Source organism: Colletes latitarsis, chromosome 4 (assembly GCF_051014445.1).
Source record: "Colletes latitarsis isolate SP2378_abdomen chromosome 4, iyColLati1, whole genome shotgun sequence".
Lineage (NCBI taxonomy): Eukaryota > Metazoa > Arthropoda > Insecta > Hymenoptera > Colletidae > Colletes > Colletes latitarsis.
The window spans coordinates 39558929-39582783 of NC_135137.1; the positions used below are offsets into that span (position 1 = coordinate 39558929).

A 23855-nucleotide genomic window follows, 5' to 3' on the forward strand; every position below is an offset into this window, starting at 1 on the left:
CAAAACAGTACAACGTTGAATATTTTTAAAGTATACCAAAATGACGGTAGTTCTTCAACCTAATACCCATTGGTGTACTATGTTTTCGATCACAGGAGCGAGTAAACTTCATTGCCATTCGTATTCGCGATCGATTTCGATTCCGTCACTCGAATCGAAGAGTTCGAGAGGAACAGAAGGGGGTCAGAGTTCATTCATCACTCGGAGTAGGATTCCCCGGAGAAATTGCAGTCGATTTTCGGATAAACAACCACGTGGCGTCGGAACGAGTGCTCGACTGATTGGAGGCATTGTGCATTCGTGAATTGTGTCCTTCCATCTTTGTTGGACGCTATTTAAGCGAAGTGCCGCGGCTTCGGGGGAAATCGAATCGGAAACTGGCAGGTTCGTTTCGTTCGAACGTTTGTTTCTCGGACCGGAAGTCCAGCGTGGAAAAGTGCTGCGAATTCGCACGGGGCACGGTCTCGTTCCGTTTTTATTGCGCTTGTCCGTTTCCGGCGGGAAAGTTTTGCGATGTTGCGCAAAAAAGGAGCGGCGCCGCGTTATAAAAATGCATTACGGGATCCCGCGGTGCTCGGTGCCCATTAAACATTAAACTTGACGCGTGTAGAACGATTACGTATTATAAGTAACACGTGGGGTTATAAATTTCTCGTGCGTTACATCGAGCGTGGCCTACACATTAATCTCCCCGATGCTTGATATTAAGATTTCTCATAATCTATTTTTAACGAGAACACTTCGAACGATCGTCCGCCGGCGAGCACAATTTTTTCTAGCGAAGCGTTACAAAGAAGATTAGAGGGACACGCGATGTTATTCGAAACGGCTGAAAATGCTTGCGAACCAATTAGCTAACGAGTATGGGGGAAATTTAATTATAAAATCTAATTATAACGATTTATGTGTCGGGGCTCGGGATAAACTGGAATCGTAATCTTCAAAGTATCTCGCGAGGAAAGTGCCTTAAGAAGAAATTAATAAAAGACAAAGGAGATTTTTTAACGTCGTCCTTATTTAATCTGGGCGAATCAGACCAATGATACATATACAAACGATGGGTTGGCTCATTTTAATTTTCTAGGAGCTTGGAGAATTTATCTGAGTCGAGGAAAGTTATTAATTTGTTTAGTGTAGCGTAGGAAATTAAAAATTTACACGGATGGAGTATTAGATTTATCGAATTACAGCTTACGGGGCTTGTATCGTAATATCCTATGATAATCGTTGTGCTCGTGGCTGCGTGGGTGGTCGATAAAGTGGGCAATCATGAGCTTGGATTTGCTGCCCATAATATATTTCGATAGGTTACAGGCCACTAGTGCCAGATGTGGAGATGCCCTTAGTACTGAAGCATCGTTTCATTGTTCTGAGGTACAATTATCCTATCGTAATGGCGAACAACCTCTTGTAAATATTGGTTTTAGGCCAGGATTGAATTTTAGCTGTTCAGGCTCAACACGTTATTTAATAATTCAATCAGTTTTATTATTTTGTAATCTTACTGAGAACGAAAGTGTATAATTATTTTTCGACCATCAACTAACACCACAGCCATAATACCCTGACACTTTTATTTGGAATAATAAACGTCTTCATCGAGTCTGTACCCTCTTTGGATATTAATTTTTATGTTCTATTTAGTCCGTTTAGGGGGTTCTCCGTGTTTTACGACGCAAAGCCTCGTCTCATTAAGGCTTCTACGATCCAATTAATCGCATTATTGTATCTATATACTGCTACGATAATTAAGACTCCCTTCTTTGGTAAATCCTTCGATGATGGTTTCTCAAAAGTCGATAGTAGATGTAATTCGATCTGGAGGAGTTTGCCTGGAAGTACGCGGCGATAAAAGTCGGAATCGCCGAGGGCCTGGGCGCGATTTATTAAATTCAGCCGTAAAGATTTCCGCCGTGTTGACTTTTCAAGAGTCGGTTCACGCCGGTGTGAGTTTGTTTCGCGCGGATATCCGTCGCAATTCTTCGCCTCGCCGCGGAAACTTCGATGACAAAGTTTGGCGCGTTTAGCAGCCACGGACGCAGCTGCGACTTTCGCAAGAGATTTCGCGACCTCCGCGTTTCCGTTCCCCTGGTTATTGCGATACGATTCTTCGCGCGGTCTCTCGTCAACGGAAACTGTTATTGGTTCTGTTTCGCGTCGCTCCTCGACCCCGTTGTGGCCGCGTAGGTTAGCAAACAGGTGTTGGCCGACCTCCGCCGCAAATTGATATCAGAACGACTCGGGAAAAGAGGATGCAAACTTAAACAGAAGCTTAAATCGCGATACTTAAATATTGTATATCCCGAATTCCTCGACAATTGCTTGCATAGTCCTCACAGGCTTTCTCGAGGATGTATCTGTATCTGACCGATTATTGAGCGATTCGCGAATGGATCGATAGTTGCGTTTGCAGATGACAGTTGCGTACGATAATTTGCAAAATAGGCGTAGCCTGGATAATTACGGGGATGGTGGTTGCATCGACCGTGTGATCAAATGCCACTTGCAACGGATAGATTTAACGTATCACCGAAGACGACTGTCGCATAATTTATCGCAAAATCTTGAATTATCGAATCGCAGATATTTTGCACAACTACCAAAACCACGAAAGAAGTCTCTCAGTTGGAAATCGATGGGCATAGTCTGGCCGTAAAGCGGTGCCGCGAGCATCTCGTTAACCTATCTCTCGCCCGATGCTTATTTGCTGGCTAATTATTTTTTAATTAGCTTAACACGCTACCGGGGAAAATCTTTGGCACCCTGCCGAAGCTTTCTCGCGTCTCCGTTTCCGTTTCTGCTCTCTTTTACATCGCGTGCCGGTTTAATTGGAATTACATGTGCGCATCGTAGCCACAACCACTCGCGCCGCATTTAATTATAAGTTTACTCGTGCTTTACGATCGACCTTTTGGCGGAAAATCGCCCGACGGTACGTCGCTTAAGCACCTCGTTCCATATTTTACGACGTTTCGCTAGCATATTCCGGGTGTCCCGCGAGCTTAGGTTGTAACTTCGGATTAGGCACCCCCGCCTCGTAAGAAGAGAAAATCGCCTCGACGCGTGTTTCATTGCGGGGTGAAACGTTATAAAGTCAAAGGCTCCTAAAAATCTCAAGTTCGTTGCTTTATGACTTACCAATTTATTAAAATATTCGCTCAGTTGCTTCATATCGTGATAAATTATTTTTTGTAGATATTAAGAACACACCCAACTCCGTTACAATATTTTAGAACGAATCTTAATTAAAAGTTAGAGTTCTTTCGAGGTGGGTGCAATACTTTCAGGCAATTTAGGCTTACGATCTTTTTCTTGATAAAACTTGAAACGATCTCGAACCCACGCGTTACTGTGTTACCAGTTTTTAGAATATCCAAACGTTTATTTTTCTCTAGAACAACTTTAGAAATCTAGTTCTATTCTCGATGCGGAAGTGCATGCTTCTACCATAGCACTTCCTTTTCGAGCCGAAAACATTGTATTTGGTCTCATCGGTGAAAATCACGCCGTTGCACCGGTATGTTTATGTAAGTGAACACTCTACTGGATGAGTTTCAGGCATTGCTGAACTAAGTAATGCACAAAATGTCCGAATATTTATGTAATGTGAAATCCTGACACTGTTTCGTTTAAAATTTGCGGTACAATAACGTATTGTACAAATGCTTCGCGAAATTTCAGCGATGCATTCGCGCAGCTAACGCCGTTGGAAGCTTCCGTATTCAGAAAACATGCTGCAAGAAAATTAATTACAACAACAGGAATTTAATGATTTTCGTGGAAAACCAGGACAAGGATTTACATTCTATATTATTACACACATTTTATCGTTCCTTTGTGATAATTTTTATGGATATTGTGTCCCCTACTACTACCATGGTTCTTCCATTAATAATAATAATATATCGTGCACGCTTTGAACGCGTCTCGTGTCCCCGGAGATATCACGAAAATCTTGTCACTCGCGCCTTTCACGACGAGGCGGATAAAAAGTTTGACGGCATCGGTAAAAAGAGGAGATACGCTCGATCATCGAGACGTTCGCCTAGCGTACATAATGTCTATTTTAACGTGTACGACAGGGATTAAAGGATCGTAAGGCGTCGTGCCCCCTCTCGATTAATATTTACTAGCGAGGGTGTAACGCGAGTTACCCGTTGAATCGTATAAAATGATTTACGAGCGGAAGGAGAGCACTAAAGTATTTTTGCTGGCCAGGCTCCATACTTGCGATACGCGTTGTTGGATTTGATATCTGCGGACGTTTAGGTACGCTACTTTCGCGAAGAACGGTACCGCGAGATTGTCGCGTGAAACGTTCGTCTACGCAGGGGACGTTAAGATAACATTGTGGCGCGCAAACGACTTTACTGCGTCGGGGAACCTTTCGCAAGGGATGAAACTGGATGTGGGGTTTACGTGTAAAACTGTCGGCTGTTTTTCCCGTTCAACGTCCTCGTATTTTCCGAGAACGCGCGAGGAGCAAAGAGAAAAGTGGATATAAAGTCCTCGCGGTTCCGCCTTTAACGAACTTACACTTAAGGATCCTTCGTACGAGTTCTCAACGGACTCGTTTTATTCAGCCACAGAACATATACAGTAATTTGGGAACATTTACGCCGTACAGAGGGCTCTGAACATTTTATCGAATAATTTGTACCTTTATGTTTTGAGCAGTGAAAACTCAAATATTATTATAAAACTTATGGGGTGGCCTAACGCATCCCCGGTTTTTACCAAAGTTTTTCGGACCTTCCATGGTCAAAGGTTCCCGCGTTTTTTCTTTAGAACACGAGCATCTAGAGCTTTTGCCAACCAAAATGGTAAATCAAAGTTACGACCGTTTCCGGATTCCAGTCGTTCCCCGGTCCGCGGTTTTCGCGCGTAACACGAATATCCAAAATGGTCTCTGTCAAATTAATATTCAGAACGAGGTCGACCTTTCTCGATTTCAACCGCTTAGCTTCCCGCGCCGTCGCCTGAAATGCATTTAAATGCGTCGAGAGCCGATGTTATTCATTTTCCTCGATTCTGTCGTCGTTCCCGAAGCCGATCGGACGTTTTCGATAATCGTTTGCGAAAAATCGTCGCGCGTGGCTTAGACGTTTTCCTGCGTTCCTTAAAATTAAATTTTTGTCTTTGCAGAAGGGACGATAAAATCTGTTTATTTCTGTTTATTCGATACGTCGCAGACACAGCTTCGAATTGGCAAATATCGCGCGTAGCGGATCTATAAATCGTGGAAGAAATATCCCGCGTTCCGATGCTCCGAGTTTCTTTTCTATCCGTCGCAAGTGCATGCAGGATGTTCGCGATAATTTGTACCAGCGTTTTTCCCGTGAATCGTAAACGTTCCAGGAAGACGGAGGAAAAAGTTGTGTATTTCACCGGGAACGGGAAAACGTAGCCCAATTCCTTGCATTTGCAATATTCTTTGAAAAACGGAACGATCGTACAAGATCAGAATTATTGCAAATGAGGTCTGAATTGTTCGTTCTCCCACATTTTCCCTCCAATAAGGTTAACAATGTTTAGTCTATCCCTCGTCGAGCGGAATTTCTCCCAGTATCCCAAGACCTTAAACGAAAATTACGCTCTTGGCTTTGACGAACGCTTTGATAAACATCCAACGTGTAATCCGTCATGTGAGAATAACTGCTTAGGACATTATAGGAAACTTTGAGCCCTAATTCGTTGCATTATGAAATCGTAACTAAGTCTGTAATCAAGTTGGCTTCCTACGACGTACTCGTGCTTTCACATATTTGATATTTATCAGTACTTTGTCGGAACCGCGATGAAAGCAGCTAGAATATTGGCAGGAATGCTTCCAAAAGGATACGGTTTATGTTGCAGATACGAATGCCTCGTTTAAAGAATGGAATCTGTGTTTCCAACGCTCCGACTATTCTCCAATTTCCGCTACTTTTAGCTTGATGCCCGGGAACACTTGTTCCTTTTTAGGAATATTTTTCTAGGTGTACGTTCTCGTCCTGTATTTTCCTCGAATGGAGAGAAATACCCTTTGACATCTGCGGGGAATCAATTCTCAAAGAATCTAGACACCATAGGGATGTTTCGATGAAGCATATCTTTGGGAAAAAGAAAAAGTTTGTTAACAGTTTCAGCGACTTTATCTGCTCAAAGTAGAAACCTAGTGCTTAGATCTGTCTGTTATGCATGTACTTTACTTCACCAAAGACAATCATTGCGTTTCAAAGAAACTTTTCGTAATTGTCTCGTCAAAGTTGCGAAGTAAGGTCGTTACTTCGACTCGTAAGGGTGTCTCTTTCCTCTGTTAAAGCTTCAGCCGCGAACGATCGCAGAAAGCGCAATTTACTGAAGTCTTAACCGAACACCACGAGCATTTCGAATTCCCTTTGGCAAATAATTAGAGATTAAGCGTAATTATGTTGAAATGGAAAATCGAATGTCTCGATTACAGAAATTGCAAGGTAATCTATACCGAAGAGAAACGATAATGGAGAAAGTAAATCGTATATAAATAAACTGATATAACTACTATTTAGTGGTTGATAGTTTAGAATATGATACGAACGTTGCCTGTATTTCTCCTTGATTAGAATCGAAAACTGAGGATTCTCGTGGAAATCTGCATGCGCAATAAATCTCGTGTCTGCGTAGCCCCTGTCTGTACTATCGTTTTGTCCATCTATCGACATGTTTGTTTATGAAAAGCCATTCCGTCGCGCGGAAAAACAAAGAGTCGGGCGAAGCTGAAGAGTCGCATTCTTTTCTGCATCGATTGTACCACGGTACTCTTTGCGCCATGGTCGAAAAAATCGCGAGTTGATAGAGGGTAGATAACGACTGGAGAGATAAATAACTGGAGCAGTCGTCGGATCAGTCCATAAATTTATACAGAGTGTTCGGCAACCCCTGGGAAAAATTTTAATGGGGGATTCTAGAGGCCAAAATAAGACGAAAATCAAGAATACCAATTTGTTGATGGAGGCTTCGTTAAACAGTTATTAACGTTTAAAGTTCCGACCGTATTGAATTTTTTTCTCGAAAATGCGCAAGATTTCGAGGGTATGTCTATTCATAAAAAATGATTTGAAATTTTTTAATTTAATTGTTAATAACTTTTTAACGAAGCCTCCATCAACAAATTGGTGTTCTTGATTTTCATCTTATTTTGGCCTCTAGAATCCCCCATTAAAATTTTTCCCAGGGGTGGCCGAACACCCTGTATAGTTCTCGTTGCCTCAATCACTAAGTACAATCTTCCTTTTCAGAATTTACTTGCATTATTGACATTTTGTCCCGAAGATATATCGATAAACTCGATTACGATTGAGCGATTTATCGGTAGATCGAAAATAATAAATTTCTGGAGCGTTTCGCAGCCATCGATTTCTTTTCTCTCGCTTTTCTCGCGAAAGTTTGCCCGATAGCGAATGACAAAGGGCGAAGACGTGTTCACATAGTCAACATTTTCGCGGGAAAGCTCTCCTTCGGTCCAGTTCCCATAAAGTAGAAGGGATATCGTCATCGTCTCGTTTCTTCCGACGATCGTTACAGCGCCGAACGGACGCCATTATCGATTTCGCCCGCGGTGTCTCATTACAATTTGACGTTCCTTCTTCCCTGCTATCGGTAACTCGCAATTAAGGCTAATACACCGAGTCGAGTCGATTCTCGATCCCCCGGACGGCGAATTTCGCGTTTCACCGACTCGAACGCAAAGCGATCCGATTGAAAGCTGTATTAAACGCGCACGTCGATATTTAATTAATCGTCGATCGTGTACGATTCGACGATCGTATCGGGTCACAACGATCCTGTCCAAAGATCAAATCTGCGAGCGTATCGTTGATTAAAACGACGACGAACCCCTAATCGCCGCACGGCTAATAGATTCTGTTTAATCGCTGCCGCATAATTTTTCACGCTTATCGTTGTCGTCCTGATAACGAGACATAAAATAATAACCCCTGACCGTATCACCGGCGTTAAACGTAATGAGGATCCTCTGTGATTAATTTTTAAAATCGCGTACTACCTTCATCCCTGTCGGAACTCTCGTGTTACGCTAATACCGGAAGCGGAGGAACGGACGTTGAACGTGATCCTCCAGAGAATATCGCGCTTCCTCAAACCCCGATTTTCACGAAAATTCTCACAATAGCTCCCTGGGAAAATGTTACAAATTGTGATATGATGTGATTTGTAGCTACGAAATCACTTTCTCCTTAGGAGATCATTATTTATTTCGTTCGATATGATATAAGGTATGTTATATTAACTACTTTTTAACGAGAAACGAACGTGAATTGGACTCATAAATTTCAAAGCTACAAAAATAAATACCATTGAGAGCGGGCTTGTTTTCGAATTAATTATCACAGTCGAAAACGGGTCGTTAAAATCACCTCTGCGTCCACCACAGCATTTATCTCGTATGTTTTTTTAACAATAGCGTTATGCTACACGCGTGCATGTTTCGTTATTTTTCGCGTGCCGGGGCAATATTTTTCCAGGTAATTTACCGTGCATCCGAACGACATCTTTTCGTCATTGCACACTTTATCCACGTACTTGGTATCTTATCAGCGCGACCAGTTTCGGGTTAACGTTCCTCCAGAATCCCAGGGAATCTTCTCGGGAAAATTCACGACTCGCTGTGAAGGTTTGGCAGGTTCTCGAGGCACGTTCCCGCCGCGTAAAGAGTTGGCTTACCCACACGGAAGAAATTTTACGCTCGGCGTTTCGTCGAAACAGGACTCGTCGATATTTTTCTTTCCACCGTCAATACCGGAATTTCCCTTTCCCTGCGAGCGAAAATATTTTGCGTCCGACGCGTCGCGAACAGGGTGTCCTAGAATTTTAAAAACGATACGCGTTCTATCGTTTGGCAACGTCAACGTTTGCCGGATGATTTATTTTCCGCGCTATCTGCCGTTCGACGAAGATCCGCGAAAACTGTTGCACGCGCAATTTAATTCGATCGACTTTTCGGGTGGATACGGTTATTCGGACTCGAAGAGGAACGAAGGATACGACCGATTATTGATCCGATGCTCTCTTTCTCCGGAAGAAGCTCTTTTTCGAGAGACAGTGCTCGTTACCTCGCAACGCCTGGAATTTCGCGCGCTAAAGAACGACTGCGAAATTCCTTCCCGCTGGTTTCTATTTCCCGGCGAACCCACTGCGCTTCAAATAAACTCGGCCGCACGTTTAGAAGTGGAAAGAAATGTTTTCTTTAAAAGAAACGTTGGCTACGTCTGGGAACAGCTTTATGGGTCTCGAACGAAATTTCCTCGTTTTGGCTAACTGGCTGGAAATATTTTATCTCGTCGTTTAACAGGCATCGATCGCTGATTGCGAGTTCCAAATGAATTGCAATTAGTTATTCGCCGCTGTAAAACTCGCGTAATACAAGTGGCGCTAAATTAACTCGCATTGTTTTTAAGAAATTAAAACGTTCAAAGAGGCTTTCTCCGCTCGTCGATGGTCGGATCCCAGACAGGAATGAAAGCACAGGTATTCGGTTGCACGAGTCAGATCGAACTAACGCAACAACGCGTGGAAAATGGTTTATTACGCGAGAATCGGGATAACGATAAATTCTTCTTTCCCTGGTAGAATTCTATCCCATGCTAAAAGCTTCCTCCTTCCCAATCCATTTGGTTTCTCCTCGAAACGGTATCCCGTCGAACGCGGTCCATTAACAGGGAAAATATAAAATATTTCCCGGGAACTCGACGAGCGGAGAAAGAGAATGGCGCAATCATCTTCTCGAGACGATCGTTAACGTGTCGCCTTTTCTGTTTCAGTTTTCCACCGAGGGAAATCATGACAGGCACATACCGAAGATCGGTGAGTACAGGTAGAGTACACAAAGTCGATGCTTTTGATTTTCGGTCACGCTCCAGTTCACCAGGTGCTCGATGTCGCAGCTTTACACGCTTCTCGCGAAGCCGGTCTCGTCGTCGCGTGCTTCGTGGCCGAGTCGCATAGATTTTTCCACCCTCGTACCCGTGCACCCTGGCCGATTCTAATAAATTTGCACGATGCACTGGGAACGCCCACCCTCGCCAAGTCGGCAGCCAGTGCCGCCTACGCCGGACGCTTTATCACCGAAGGAGCCTTTTCGAATATTGCATCGTTGTTCGTGTCATTCAATCTCCATAAATTTCGTGGCGTTCGTGGTCCGACCACGGGACTAAAGTTTCACGCGCGTTTTTCTCCTGTTCCACGCTCTGGACGCTCGCGTGGTCTGCTCGCAGAAATTATCGATGGAAATTGGCCCCGCGGACGGCCGCGTTAAGGACTCTGGCAAATTACCCGTCGACACGAACGGCATGGATATCCTTTGGAAATATTTCAAAGCTTTTTTAATGGACTTTGGTTCCGCGAATTTCGTTTCCACCGTTCGACCATCAATCCACGGCGAGCTTCGGTGCGATTTGTCGCTCGGGAACGAGCGAGATGCGACACCGCGATACCCCAGAAAAGTTTTTTGAACTCGTACCTATCTTCGAGAGCCAGGTCATCGCCTGAGGTTATTCTCATCCCGTTGTCACGCAACCCCCATTCGTTTGCTTGCTATACCGTAGTGTTACGCCGAACGGAGGACCTGGAAACTCCGTTACTCTTAACAGGAACGACAAATGCTCGCCACAAAGCTAATTTATATTCTCCTTTAATCGTCCAGAACTTCGGTTAGTATCTCAAACGAAGGGGAGCGCTTCATTTTGGGTCTGCTAGTGGGACTCGAAATAGGCGACCGGTCGATTGCTTGCGAGAAAGGCACTGGTTGAGCCTAGCCCTCTGTTGGGGAGTGCGGGAAGCGTCGCAGCTTTTGTGTCGAGTTCGAATTAGAAAAGCTGCGAGGCAGAGGATGGGCGAAAGGTGACGAGAAGCATGAATATTTGAACGGTTTTGCGAGAAATCGCGCTATACGACGTTCTATGAATTTTCAAAGGCGAAAAACGTTGCATATTCGATTCCAGCGGGGGGATCGATACTATTCGGAACGTATACCATCGCTGTGTGGGTTCGGTACACGTCGTTGATCACAATGAACGATCCTTTCGGGAAGGGAAATGGCCAGTAGTGTCTTACGATAATATTTACGACAAGGTATCGAACAGTCAGACTATCCGCGTTGGTAAAGAGTGTCGGTTTGAGAATATTTCACGAACAATTTTCCACGAACAGGTGCCGAGGGATCCACTTGTGAAAACAGTCGCTCATTTTCTTTACACACGAACCGTCTGCTTACTTTTCTATTATTGAACCTCAAATCTCTTTCGAGCGTGGATGCAACGTTGTTGCAAAGCGTGTCGAGGAGGATTTCGTCACTATCGAGAACTCAGGTGTAAACTCGTCAATTGATTCCTTGTAATCGGATAAACATAAGACGAGAAGTTTGGGACGCGTTCCATGGCTCTTATTCGACGAGCAACGCGGTCCACCGATCGAACAGACGCGTATTCTTGTCTCGTGCGGTGCTCTGGATTCGAACAGGATTTGCGAAACTTGCGGGTTTATAGTACGAACGTGGCTTCTCAGACGTTTTAGAGACGGGAAATTTTCTGAACGGCCACTTTATGGTCATTTGTTGACGGCAAAACTCCGAACACTGGGGACACGGAATCCCTGAAGCTTTTGATACTCTTGTGGCGAAGAAAGACTTCATAGAATTTTCAAAAATATTAACAGTGATTTAGATACTCAAAATTTGGGTCAAATTTAGGTATCGTGTGTAACCGTTAAACAATTGCTAGCATTAACAGGGCAATTGCAACGACTTCTCGTCGATTTAAAGGTCCGTTTTCGCATCTTTCGCGTTCCGCGGTGCCTTGGGCGTCGACATTGTACACCCAGGAACGACGTAGATAAAAACCAGGTCGCGTACGGCGAAGGATACGTCGAGGGAGTACCGTCGAATCCGACGAAACGAGACAAATTTTTGTAAAGTCTGACGGCTTGGTCGGAAAAATGTTAAGCGACCGTCGGGAGAGAAGTAACGCGGAAGTGGCATCTGTCAGCGAAACTTTCGGGGCTTATTTAAATTGGCCGCTGGGTAAACTTCCGGAAACTGAAATGCAGCGGGAGAAAAAAAAAATGAGAGCGATCCGGCCGGTTCCCTGGGAGTTTCATTGATTTCTTAGTGGAAATACCGAGGCGCTTCCGTCGGAGACTTCGATTACCGAGGGTTGTTAGTGTCGCGAGGGGTGGGAGGATCGAGAGTGTTGAACTTGCTAAACTCTGGGAAGTACACGGGGTCGAAGGGCCGGATTGGGTTCGAGAAGGGAAAGCTGGAATTTCAATCGACACACGGAAGATACAAATTCGTTGGAACGGATTGCCCAACTTTACATCTCGAACGAGTGCTTGTTTACACGCTCGATTCTCGTGGGTGACGGGAACTTGGCGAGAATATCTGATAAATTGGCAGACGTTCCAAAGAATCAAAGTTTTTCGATTTTTCCGCGCTTTTAAGCTGAGGACCGAAAGCAGGGTTGGCTTGTAAACGAAGACCATAATGCGGTACATCAGCTATCCCCGTGCAAACGAAGTGACGAAGTTGGAAGCAGTCGAGGTTTGGCCTCGCAAAAGCTACGTTTCAATTTACCGTGGGAGAACAACACACGCTTTGGATAAACATGCCGAAAGATAACGCACCAATGGATCACGATGCCTGTTTATCCAATCTCGCGTAGATCGTCACCTTGTACACTTGGAGGTTCATTTAGTAAATCACTGCTCGCCGATATACATGCATATGCAACGGTGCCGGTCAAACGGCGAACGCTGGTGTAGCGTGCGACCTAATCACTCGGGGGCTAACGAACGCTATCGATTTCGTTAAACCGTTGCTTTCGAAGCAAAGAACCACGCTGCGGCGCGTTCTTGTAAATTATTGCTTTTTACCGGTTAATTCGGCCCACGATCCGATTGCAATAATTAGTTTCGAAAAGATTGGCAAGGATTTAGGAACGTCGGAACCGCAATGGATAAATATTCGATGAAATTACATATCTCTGTAAAATGAAGTCCCAACGATTGCATCAGTTGTTTCAGTCGCGATGGAAAATTGTAATCGTAAACGTCACGACAGCTGCAAACTTGCCTATAGGCTTATTAGTTAATTGCCAAGTGATTATCGCCTGACGGGCCACGCCGCGCGACGGCGCTCGAGCTCGATTAATCCTAATTAACGATAACAGCTTGCGTGGGGATACTCTGATGGGACTCCTCTTGTTTTCCTGAAATATTTAGAAGGTTTTAATTATACGCCAAGCACTCTCGCGCTCCGACCGTGGTGTATCTTGAAATTTCCTCGTTGGCAATTACACCGTATCGCGTTCGTTTTTCCTTGTCCGGCTTCGCGCATGGGGTATGCAAATTTTTCGCTTAAAATCGCAAAAGCTCGCGACGCGTTGCAGCATAGTTATGCAGCTTCCCTCGGAAAACAATTAACTCTTTGCACTCGGAGACTTTTCTCAAATATAATTTTGACTGGTTCGGTAGATTTAAGGCGCCTCCTCAGAGTCACGTTTCCATCGTCAGCGGCACTATCCGTACCCTAATTGACGAGTCCCGAACCCCGCGAAAATAATAGCGTAACGCGTATCGAGAGAAATTGCTCGTCTCTCCGTCAAAGAGAGACGGGCGCGCGAATCTAATTAAAAGCGGCACTCTGTAGACCTTCGTTGCCAAGAAGTCTGCGCAGGAAGTGCCTCGATGCTTCTTTGACTGGGCTTCTACGCGCGAGCACAATCCCATCGACGCTCTGTAAATAATCGAAGAGGACACAGTCCGATCTTCGTATTTCAACTCAAACTTTCCGGCGAACGAACTTAAATCTCTCTGTGTCCTCGGCCAGCCGCTCGTTAAATACCTTCGGTTCGAATCGTAACTTTTTCCTTCGGGGAAACGAACTCCCCTGAAAGCGGATTGCAAACACCCCTCAAAGAGGCACGGGGTATAACGAACGTCAAAACGTCTTCCGCGCGGAAACCATCGACGCGAACTGCGCGTAAAAACGAGTAAATTAATTACGGTAATGGCGACCTTGCGGCATATCGCAAATTGCATGTAACATGTTCTGGGAACCCGAGTCGTTTCGAACATACGTACCTGCCCGCTACAAACGACCCGTCAGCGTGATGAATCTGTACGCGGACCTCTTCGAACACACGGAACGAGTCGTTTGGCGATACCATCGACGCGTTTCGATGTCTCTTCCAGAGCTACGCGACTTATCCATTAGCTCGGTCACGATTCCCAGCTGGCTCCAATTTCAGAATGGTATATTCATCCGTACCCCCGCGATCTCCCGGCTTTCGCCCTCTTCTTTCCGCCCCGTTTAAGGGTCGCGCGGCTGCGCTGGACGTCAAAGGACCACGACCAAAAGTCCCCGACCCTCGAATCGCTCGATTATGGCGCCGAATTCCGCGGAACCGCGAGCCATTTACGAGAGCCCGCCTCACCCTGGAATTTCTGCAATTCAAACAACCGTTCGTAATTTCTCTGACAGCGTCAATAGCAATGCAGGACAAGTTCGTGCGAGTTCGGTGCATTAAATGCGCCCGGTGAAAAAACCACGAACTTCTGCGCTGCAAATAATTATAAACTCGACCGTGTTTCTATATTTTTCGTAAAGTCGCTATTGTCGACGGAAATCACGATCGTTAAAGTACGGGAAGGGGTTAATGGGACAATCGTACCCGTGTACGGACACGAGCGTTAAAAGATTAACAGTTGTGGTCCCCACCGATTTTACCGTGATGAAAATATTTTCAAAATTACTGTCCATCGTTTTAAACATTGCGAGTACCGTCGCGAGCCACTGCGAATATTATGAATTACCGAGTGTCGTCCTGCTGGCAATAATAATAATAATAATAGTAATTACGCACGTCAGGATGATCCGGCGTTGTACAACGGGGCGATAAATTCGCGAATTAATGAACGTCTGTGCGTCGAAATCGCCCACGCTCGATCGCGCTTACTCTTAACGCTCATGGTTGAGCTGCACCACGCGCGTCGAATAGGAAACAGTAACGATCAGTCGAAGATAACCCTGGAGACTGCGAAATATGCTGCGTCGGAGTTCTACTGGAGCACGGCAATATACACGCGTCTCCAGAGAATTATGTTTCAGAAACATCTACCATCACCGTACTGTGCGACACGCTCACTATGCGAATCGTCGTCGTGGCGAAAATTTGCGTGGTTTTGAATCTGAACTCGGCTAAACGTGACGTTTCCGGAACGAAATTTCCAATTATTCCGATAGGAATAGTTTTTGCGTTATTACCGTGTAATCGTCGTAATTCAAGTTGTACGGAGATCTTCGGAATCGTAACAAAATCTATTCTCGAACTTTTACGGCATTAAATGATTCAACGTTCTACTACTTGGGTATTGTGTTATAGTCTCTTGGCATATCTTTCACACAACGTCAAACTTTTCCCAAGAACAACATATAAAATTCTTTAAGATCGCTAGCTCTCTTCTGTGAATATCGTATGCTTTTGACATACAACGCTTTGACACACGGAATAACCAATTCGAGAACATGGGTAACAAAAATATAGTGACAATTTCATACAATACACGAAGATGGAATATTTATACAGCACAAAGGAATACGTGAATTTAACAAAAGGTATTACGCTGGATCCAAGTAATTTGTATTTAAAAAAATAAAAAAATATTATTACATTCTGTTTCATTAAACGCGCAGCTCGCGAATTCGCAGTGTCTCATAGTTTTCGCGGTCCAGCGTGAAACTCGCGGCGTAGTACCGTTTTTTATTGCTGCGTCTCGCGTAAATAAATACAAATGTCGTAAATCTGAACAACGATCGGAGGGTTTTGTTCCCTTTCAACCCTCTGACAGTGGCAATCGCCGCGTCGGGACAAAGCACACGTAGATCGAAGATACGGGATAAAAGCGTTTTTGTCGGGTTCGTTTCCGCCGTCGATCGATAAGCTGCGCGATGGACTGAACCGTAAATTAAACGCAAAATGAGACAGGCCGCGTGAATCGCAGTTAACGCGATAATAATTGCCCGACTTATTAGCCGGTCCGTGCTCTCGCATTTAATTAGAAAAGTTTGTTCGTCGCGAACCCCCAGCGCGAATCGCTAACGCCTTTAAAAATCGAGCTTAACTTGGATCTGAAACAAAGTTCCCCCACCCCATGGTCCGAATTTTATTAAATTTCCTCGTTAAATTGTTTGACGATCGTTTCGTCGATCAGGCTCGAGGGCTTCCAAAGCATTTTTAAGTTAAATTCCCCTTGCTTCGAGCTAAAACAACGATGATAATAAATACAATATTTAAAAGTTTGATTGCATGGTATTTTATTATTTTCGGTCGAATTTAATTGACGAGTGTTTCGCGTTGCTCGCGTTGGATTTAACGAAATTTCACAATCAAGGAGAGGACGTTTATAGTTTGTCGAACATTTGACACACGGCGAATCGGCTTTCGTGTGCGGATAATCGTGGTACCTACGGCTCCTGATCACACTATTCTCTTTAATGAGCTGCATTGGCGTTTATAACGTTATAATTATAACTCGAACGGAACGGTACGCTTTCGCAATCAAATTACAGTTTAGATGGTTCCCGCGATAATGAATTTTTGGGCTAATTAAATCATTCACCGGTGCAATGTCTCGCTCCGGCGCTCGCAGCCGTACAAACGGATGGACTTTATTAGAGAGGGGTCGAATTATTCGCGCAACAGCTGGAAAAGTCGTAAAACGCGGAGCCGCACGTTCGACGACGATATTATGAACCGATTGGCTCCCATTAATGAAACCCCCGATACGCATTAATGACCGATCCGTTTAAGAATGCGTCATGTGTACGTTGCGCGACAAATTCTTTTATCTGCTCGGCTCGCGTGACCAGATTTAATCCGATCGTCGAGCACGCGAAACGAATAACAATGGAACGCGAACGGGCGCTCAGAAATTTAGCATCGAACCGCTAATTTTCAAATAATTTCGACGATTAATCGAACGCCGGGATATCCAATGGCGGATAAGTGGACGCTGGCTCGTTTCGCCCGACGAAATAGAGAACGATTTATGCGGAGGAAATCCGCTGTTCGAATCGATCAATTCGCTACTTTTTCCCCCCCGGCGACGGGAAAGCGACAAGATTTAAAAAGCGGAGTCTGAAGCGAGGGTGAGGTCAGAGGGACGCCACGCTGCGTTAAGCTTGATGAATATCGGTCGCGCGTCGTTGGAATAAGTTATAAAGGGCGTTTCGCGACGTTGGCTTCCTGCCAGCACACGGACTCCCGCACATCGGCGCGAACAAGAAGTCTAAGCCTCGTGCATGTCCGTTTGCTTGGAGTTGGCGTCGGTGGGCGACTGTGGTCCTGCGGCCGGGCGAATCCGCATAACTGGACAGTCGGAAGGAAGGGGATTGCCGTGTAACAGGATGCAAGGGAGTAATCGATGCGAGAACACATTTCCTGGCCCGTTGGCGGCTAGAATGTGTGTCGGTGCGCGGTCCCCTTGTGTGCGATCCAGGTGTGTCCCTGCATCAATCGTCCCGATGATAAGCGGCACCGAAATTCCTCGTGGCTATTCACGCTTAAGGCTCGTTTCTATGATTGGTTCTGGGGCTGACATTGTCGCCGGGATACCTCGATGATCCGGAAACACCAACGTTTCCTGTGATACGGGACAGATCAAGGTTTGTTTGCATTACATTCACGGGTGAAACATTAGTTGATTCTGTTCAACCTCCCAACAAACCATAAGATCCACGGTAGAATCCGCGAAGCTCGCGTTGCCCGAGGGAGATGATCCATATATTTCTGGCTCAGCCTAGCGCAGCATCAGAAACGGCGTCCGTGTTTGTTTCATCTGGTCGCTACTCCAATTAACGGTTGGCGTTCATGTTAGGGGCGACAGCCGCCGCGATAAGCTCTTTTCCCCGGCTACGTCTTATTTACGTCCACGCGTGAAAGCCGAGCTTCCCTTTGAACTCTCGCACGCGTTATAATTTTCGAGATGAATCTCACGCGGGTTGGCTCCGCGTGGATCCAGAAGCAACCCTCTAACGCAGGTTCCGAAGGTTTGGGGGTGTGTGGGGTCCCTAATACTCGGCGAGATGAGCTTCTCTCGTGTATAGTAAGGCCGTAGGAATCTGGGTCAATCGGTTGATCGTCTTTAGTTAACAGGATACGAAATAGTGCAATTAGGCTTACCTCCCTTGCAATTAGGCTCGCGTCACGTGGACGTCAAATCACGTTGCTCGACCCGATTTTCCGAGACGCTCCGATCGCAAGAAATTAGTTCGTTAGGTGCAACGATCCGTGACGAGCTTTACCAACGAACACGGGACAGAAAGAAAGAATTATTTATCACGGTTGTTGCGTCACGGCGGACTAGTAAAGTCAGCTGTTTCCGGCGCAGCGTCGAAAACGCGTATTCGACCGTTTCATTGGACGAGAGAAGAAAGGACAGGGAACGGGGAACAGAAGCTTTCGGGGCGTTCTTTTTATCGTTTTCTCCACGGAGCAAAAAAGCTTGGACGTTCGTAGACAATCGCCTCGCGAACGGCTTCGAAACGAGAAATTTCTGGTCGACGGGATTTCACTGGTCTCTCTCTTCGTTTCTCGATCTCGATAAAATGATTGCAAGTATTTCGCGACACCGTCGAATCGATTTCCATTTCCGAACGAAGAGCTGACCGCTCGTGCTCATCGACCTTGGCGGCTCGCTTTTCCACAGATAAAAACGAAATCTCCGACGAATCGTCGAGCGCGAAATTTAGAGTAGCCAACGTGAATCATCGTTTACGTGCCTTCGATACACTGCATTCTCATTCTTGCCTCACCTTACCGAACGAAATCAACCGTCGGTTTATTTCCCCGCGGCTCGTAATCCAAGCAACCACGGTTTCGGTGTCTGGGGCGGGCAGCCAAGCAAACGCGAAAAAATTTCTACGCGCCAGCCATCGACTGCTCGCTGTTTACCACCGTATAATTTACTACGAAATTGTTGGCGACGATAATGCACCGCAATACGATAGGTCGTTCGCATCAACTTCTTTATCTCGCCGCGAAATGACGATAATATTGACTTTATTAGGGGAAGAGGTTACTCTACGCCGCCGTCTAATCGAGAAGGGATGAAAATAACGAGTCGAGGAACTCGTCTTTTTTAAGTTCATCGAAGACTCCTTAAACAATGGGGGAATTCGACGAGAAAGGGCAATTATCACGGGTGTGGCATTGAAACTGCGAGTTCTTTGTCGCGGCGGGAAAAAGGGTCTCCGCGATCGGCCATGTCGAGTCGATAATTCTGCAAATAATGCTCGCCTCGAATCCCGAACGAACGAGGCATTAAAGCATTGTCTCCGGTTCCCTGGCGGCGTGAAAGCTCGCGAAGCTTCCCCGAAGATAATGGAACCAGTTGTCCTCGCCCCGTATTTCAGACCTCCATCGGCGCGGTCATCTGGAAGTTTCGCGTCTGAGAAATAGTAAATCCCCGTTTTTTAAGAAGGCTTTCGTTCCGGGTGCGACACTTTCGCGCTCGAACGAGCCGCGTGAAAAGGACGGTGAGCTTCGAGAGACCTAAACAAGAAAAGATTCGGTCGGTGTTCGCGGGAGCGCGAAAGGCGGAAAGCTCGGCCCGTAAAGCTCAACGGAGTTCGCGCGATCGGAGCAATAAAATTTAACGGACGGCCTCCTCGACGCTGTTTCCACTCTCGGTTTGTAGCATCAGCCCCGAGAACGCTTCCATGGCAACCGATTTGTGAGAACTGTGGAGCATTCTATTTTTTTATTTTTTTTCGTCTACGCTTAAAACTCCTTTCTACAGTAATCTGTGTATTTTAATTTAAATACTCAACCTCCTCGAGTCGTTGACCCTGTTACATTATAAACGGTTCTATACGAGAATTATTAATTATAGAATAACATGTCTACACGGAACACAAGTATTTGCACTCCTCTCTCGTAGTACTAATTACGCCCGTAATGAACCTATCTCTGGAATGCTTTTGTGCGCAAATAGTGTCTGCTCCTCTGTGGATTTCTTCGCAAGTTCACCGCGTTTATTCAAATATAAACTAACCTCGATCTCATTATCAAAATTCTACCCAGTAGTTTGATGTTAAATCGCTTCTTCTGCGTAATAATCTGTTAGAAGCTTTCCTATTCTATTCTATCTGCTTTTGTGCTGGTATTTCCTTCTCTTCCATCTTTTGTTTCGTACGCGACTGCGTAGGTAATCATTATTTATGATGGATACGAAGGAGCTAACACGTACAGTTAACAAATAAACGACCGTAATGGGGTCCTTGTGCGTTCGATATTACTGTCATTCTGTTCAAATAATGGCGATAGTATTGGACAAGATTGGTACCGAGAGAATGACAACAAGGAATGATATTGACGCGTATTCGGATATTCTGTTATCGGAACGTTGGTATTGACGAATAGACGGAATACAGGTATTGGTAATGATCGTGTAAAGGGGGACGTACACGATCAATATGGTATAATGACAAACCCAAGCATATCAAGAACGAGTACACAAGTACGCTGTCGCTAATGATCTTGCAGCTAACATCAATCGTTCGATATCGACCGTACGCGATCGATAACTCTGTCAATATTAATCGTCGTTAATCCATCATGATCTCTAGTTACATCGCGATGTGATTTTTATGTACGATAAAACCGGTCGATGAGAAGCGACTTGATCATTGTGTACTGTTTTAAACAAAATGCAAATGAAAGCTTACGTAGCAAAATTTGGTGCGAATATTCAAACGATATTTTTCCATCGAAGCGGACAACGTACAAGATCGATAATAAATTATTTGCAAGTAGTTTTTGCGATCGTTCATTTTAACAGCACTTATTAGCAATTATTTCTTTCGATAGGACGACATTTGAATACTTATTACGATTTTTCAACCATTTCTTCATCCAACTGCGATTAATGCGAGGTTCACGTAAAAAAGAAACCGATATATTCTCCTTGGCAAGTCGACTGATGTCGTAGTGATTTAATGAGACTAATAACGAGGCTGTAAGATGGGATAATGACTGAATAATGATGGCACGGTAATAAAGCTCAGTAATGACAGTATTATTGAACGTAAAAGATCTTTATAAAACGTTATTGTATAGAGTGAGACTCGACATCGAGGGTGAATCTAAGAACCGACCCTTTAATTAACAGAAATCCGCACACAATTTGCCCTGAAAGAAAAATATTGGTTCTTTTGGAGGCAATAAAAGCGCCACTCGTGTTCGACAAACCCTCACATATTCGATTCAGAATATTTTCAGACTCTTCTTCTCGTAGAATAGTAGAAGGTTCAAAACTCTAATCACACGTTATCGCAAGCACATCCATTGCCTGTAATTTTAGTTAATCGCCCAATATTAAATTGACGGGTGCTAATCCGACTAATCGCGTCCACGTTGGTCAAACGTGGGTCTTACAACCCAAAGAGGATTAAAACAAAATCCAACCGGTCAACTCGAACATTATAATCCTAAAGTCAAGTCGCATTTAGCTCTCTGACTTTCGACTTAAGTCTAAAATGTTTAGAAATTATATATTTAGTGTAATTTGAATTGCAGCTTATCGAGAAATGAAATTCTTGACTGCTGGTCGCGAAAGTTACGTCCATCGTGGTTTCGAGTTTATGTTTATAACGTGTCGCGAAGTTTGCAGGGTCGATTGCATCTGGGGATATTAATTGGACGTTTCCTCGTGTCCTACAGAAACGGGAGTTCCCTCTAATTAATTGGCCTGATCGCGCAGGCGTACTCGGCGGCGCGAATTTCGAAAAATCATCGGCCCGTTGCCGACAATCGTTCTCGTCGAACGGTTTTCGAGATCGCGGGATCTGGAGAGTCTCTTCTCGTTGTTTGGAGAGATACGATGCGAAATGGTCCTTGAAGTAATAACGAGGCCTCGTCGAGTCGATCACAATGAAACGCAATGGTCCGTGGACCGATCGATGCAATTATACGTACGAGCACCGGGAGACACGAACGCTCGCATACTTCTGGCAAATGCTCGGAGATTGATGTACACGGTGATAATGGACCTTCCGCTTGAAAGCACTGTAAGCTGATAAATGATTGATGAGAGAGGGCCGTCAGGGAGACGGATCCAACGCAACGCGTCGCTTCCAAGGCGACGCACTTTCTGGAAATACGACCAATCTTTCGACCTGGAGGATTGTTTGTTTCGCGATACGTCTTCGTGGCAGTGTTGGATGTCCACTATCCCCAACAGCCATGAATCACTCGAACCGTTTACCGATATCTGATCTCTGACAGTTCTTTAACGTACTCGTCCTAGTAATCACTTTCCATTTCGAAGCTTTAAATTAGCACCAAGTTAAAATTATCGTAGACAGAGTCGCAAAGAAATGCTCGAATCATTTTTTCTGAATTCTTAGACTCTACGTCCTCAACGAGAAGATATCTAGATTTGCAGGAAATAAGCTGCACGCTGTAGAATCGTTAATTTCCAAAACTGTTGCCCATGAATTAATAATCCCAAAAAGCCAACTACCATCCACCTTATCGCGAAATTAGACTTGGATTTGTAGATTTCACGGGGCCATTAATTGCTAGTGTCGCGCTGCGGGTTTACGATATGTGAATCGCCAACAAGGACGAGGCGGTAGAATGCTAGAAATGCACCTGATTGCCCTAAGCACACAAGTTTCATGGCAACGAAGACGACCGACAAGATATTTCCTTGGTGCAAGTAGAATCTTAAATCTCGACGATGGAAAAGCATCGAGCGATCGTACAAATTTTTCTCTTGGTATTCTTTGTTGATCCTCGACGCGAGCTTTCGTCGGTGTTTATTGGTCGAGCCAGGTCGATCGATCACGATCAGAGGGGTTGAAAATGATAGAAAAGTTGCGAATGGATCGGATCGGCGAAATCACGGGACTAAGCGTTCCAGCGATTAGTAAAAGTCAGAGTGATGAATGCGAGTGAAACGTAACGGGTTGTGGAAGAGGCTCGGTCTTAACTTTCGTTCCTCGTTATTTAAACGATCATTAATTAACTGCGAGGTAAACAGACTCGTAGTCGAGGAGGAATTTACTTTGAGATTCGACGACATACGTCCTCGACGTTTCCTGTTGACTCCTTTAAGTTTCACAACGTGTACGGGATCTCAAAGCGCCGCGTGGATCGCGTCGTTTATGCATAGAATAATACAGCCGCGTACGCCTCAAAAGAATGACTAATATCCCTACAGTCGCTTGGAATATTTCTCGGATTTAAAGTTACAGAATTCGTAAATATTATTTACTAGCAATTTACTTTGAATATTGGTTCTGTTCGAGCAAAGAAGCCTGTCCGGAGGGCAGAAATTCCCGACGATCGATTCTTTTACGGCCAGACCCGATCGCCTTACAATCGACGAAAGCTTTTAGAAAGCGAAAAGGTGTCTATTGTTCCGGCTAGCATTAGGACGATCTCGACCACCGAGCTTTGGAAGATGGATGACGTTACGTATACCATCGCGTCGAAATTGTCTCACAGCATCGAATGTTCCGTGGATCGAGCCTCCAGCGAATCGGAGAGTTTCTTTTTTCCCGCGGATTTCCTTTACACTGAAAAATCGAGACATTAAATTCTCGTTTTTCCTCGTTCCCGCGGGTTCCTTTATTTCCCGATCGTCCGCAGAAACGACTGCGCTCGTATCGTTTCGATCGAATTCTCTTCTCTTGAACCATTACAAAAGCGTTACGCTTCCCCTCCGTACCGGGCGATATACGTATTTAAATATCCGCGGTCTCGAAGCGTAAGATATTAAAATATCCACGGTTATCGGAACAGATTCTCGCGCAA

At 44.9% G+C, this 23855-nt stretch overlaps 1 protein-coding gene across 5 annotated transcripts in view; it reads left to right on the forward strand.

Annotated features, from left to right (window-relative positions):
- Nucleotides 1-23855, forward strand: part of Trpgamma (Transient receptor potential cation channel gamma) — a 79899-nt gene that overhangs the window by 21562 nt on the left and 34482 nt on the right. For all 5 annotated transcript variants that reach the window (XM_076763080.1, XM_076763079.1, XM_076763081.1 and 2 more), the window contains one exon: nucleotides 9801-9843. The gene's annotated coding sequence lies outside the window, so the exon portion shown is untranslated. The remainder of the gene's footprint in view (nucleotides 1-9800; nucleotides 9844-23855) is intronic.